Source organism: Carcharodon carcharias, chromosome 29, assembly GCF_017639515.1.
Source record: "Carcharodon carcharias isolate sCarCar2 chromosome 29, sCarCar2.pri, whole genome shotgun sequence".
NCBI lineage: Eukaryota > Metazoa > Chordata > Chondrichthyes > Lamniformes > Lamnidae > Carcharodon > Carcharodon carcharias.
In genome coordinates, this window is record NC_054495.1 from 8,865,127 (window position 1) to 8,868,007 (window position 2,881).

The window sequence follows — 2,881 nt, forward strand, 5'->3', positions numbered from 1 at the left end:
ACTCTGACCTTTCACCCGGTGGAAGGCGAGGGGAGATTTACTCTGTATCTAACCCCGTGCTGTACCTGTCCTGGGAGTGTTTGATGGGGACAGGTTAGAGGGAGATTTACTCTGTATCTAACCCCGTGCTGTACCTGTCCTGGGAGTGTTTGATGGGGACAGTGTAGAGGGAGCTTTACTCTGTATCTAACCCCGTGCTGTACCTGTCCTGGGAGTGTTTGATGGGGACAGTGTAGAGGGAGCTTTACTCTGTATCTAACCCCGTGCTGTACCTGTCCTGGGATTGTTTGATGGGGACAGTGTAGAGGGAGATTTACTCTCTATCTAACCCCGTGCTGTACCTGTCCTGGGAGTGTTTGATGGGGACAGTGTAGAGGGAGATTTATTCTGTATCTAACCCCGTGCTGTACCTGTCCTGGGAGTGTTTGATGGGGACAGTGTAGAGGGAGATTTATTCTGTATCTAACCCCGTGCTGTACCTGTCCTGGGAGTGTTTGATGGGGACAGTGTAGAGGAAGCTTTATTCTGTATCTAACCCCGTGCTGTACCTGTCCTGGGAGTGTTTGATGGGGACAGTGTAGAGGAAGCTTTATTCTGTATCTAACCCCGTGTTGTACCTGTCCTGGGAGTGTTTGATGGGGACAGTGTAGAGGGAGCTTTACTCTGTATCTAACCCCGTGCTGTACCTGTCCTGGGAGTGTTTGATGGGGACAGTGTAGAGGGAGATTTACTCTCTATCTAATCCCGTGCTGTACCTGTCCTGGGAGTGTTTGATGGGGACAGTGTAGAGGGAGATTTACTCTCTATCTAACCCCGTGCTGTACCTGTCCTGGGAGTGTTTGATGGGGACAGTGTAGAGGGAGATTTATTCTGTATCTAACCCCGTGCTGTACCTGTCCTGGGAGTGTTTGATGGGGACAGTGTAGAGGGAGATTTATTCTGTATCTAACCCCGTGCTGTACCTGTCCTGGGAGTGTTTGATGGGGACAGTGTAGAGGAAGCTTTATTCTGTATCTAACCCCGTGCTGTACCTGTCCTGGGAATGTTTGATGGGGACAGTGTAGAGGGAGATTTACTCTCTATCTAATCCCGTGCTGTACCTGTCCTGGGAGTGTTTGATGAGGACAGTGTAGAGGGAGCTTTACTCTGTATCTAACCCCGTGCTGTACCTGTCCTGGGAGTGTTTGATGGGGACAGTGTAGAGGGAGATTTATTCTGTATCTAACCCCATGCTGTACCCGTCCTGGGAGTGTTTGATGGGGACAGTGTAGAGGGAGCTTTACTCTGTGTCTAACTACGTGCTGTACCTGTATTGGGAGTGTTTGATGGGGACAGTGTAGAGGGAGTGTTAGACATGGGTGGGGAGAATTACACTGACACAGTAAGTGCAGAGGGTTGCTGAGTAGTTAGGTGCTGCTACAGCTATTCAGGGTTCAGTCAGACCACCTGTGGAATACTGAGTACAGGTTTGGACTCCTTACTTAGGGAAGGACATATTGTATAAAAATCAGTGCAGGGAAGTTTGACGAGGTGGATTCCTGGGACGAAGTGATTTATTTTATGGGGAAAGGTTGGACAGGTTGAGCCTGTACCCACTGGACCTCCAGAGAACAAGAGGTGGTCTTAATCGAAACACATAAAATCCCGAAGGAGCAAAGACAGAAAATGCCGGAGAAACGGGCACCATCTGCAGAGAGAGAAGCAGAGTTATTGTTTCGATTCCAATAGGACTCTGCTTTGGAACTACTTCAGCCCCTGGGAGGTGGGATTGACAGGGCAAAGACCGAGAGGATGCTTCCCCTCGTCGGGTTGGGGTAGGGGGGGTGGGGGGAGTACAGAAAGAGGGGGGCAGTTTAAAAATTAGGGATCGCCCTCTCTAGACGGAGATGAGGAGAGTTTTTACTTCCTCATGTTTGGAATTCTCTCCCTCCCCCAGGGACAGCCTGAGTCAGGGCCACTGAATAGATTCGGGCCTAAGAGTTCGATTTTTGATCAGCAGTGGGGGGTCAAGGGTCATGAGGGGTCAGGAAGGAAAGTGCTGTTAATGTCACTATCCAAAACCGCCATGATCTCATTGACTGAGGGGCTGAATGGCCTCTTCCTGCTCCTGAGCTCTTCTGAACTCCCAATGGGTACAGGCCCAACCTGCTCACCGGTTCCTCACAGGCAAACCCCTTCGACCCAGGAATCAGCCGAGTGAACCTTCTCTGAACTGCTTCCGATGCAAGTGTGTGTCTACCTGAGTAAGGTGTCCGATACTGCTCCCACTGCTCTAGGTGCACTCCCACTACTGCCCCGGTACAGTCTTGTGACAAGACCTCCCCACTTGGATACCCCATCCTCCTTCCAATAAAGGCCAACACTCTACTGGCCTCCCGAATCACTTGCTGTGCCTGTATACTATTTCTGATTCATGTACAAAGATGCCCTGGTCCCTCTGTACCGCTGCATTCTGCATTTAGACGCTCCCACTTTTAAACACAGCTGGGGCCTGCTCAAACAGGCCTTTCAAAGGGGTTGCTTTCCACTACTGATTGAAACGCCTTTGTTCTGTGTGCATGTATGTTTGGGTGTGTGAGTGAATGAGTGAGTGTGTGGTGCGTGTATAATTGTGTGGGGGTTGTGTGTGTGTGTGGGTGGTTGTGGTCTGCGCGTAGGATGTATGTGCCTCGTGTGTGTGTGGTGAGTGAGTGTGAGATGTGTGTGTATGTGTGTGTGGCGAGTGTGAGTTTGTGTGTCTGAGTATTTGTATAAGTGTGTGGTGAGTAAATGTGTGTGAGAAAGTGTGTGTCTAAGTTAGAGTGAGAGAGTGAGTATGTGTGAGAGAAAGTGTGAGTGTGTGTGTATGTGTGAGTGAGTGTCTGGTGAGAGAGTATGAGTG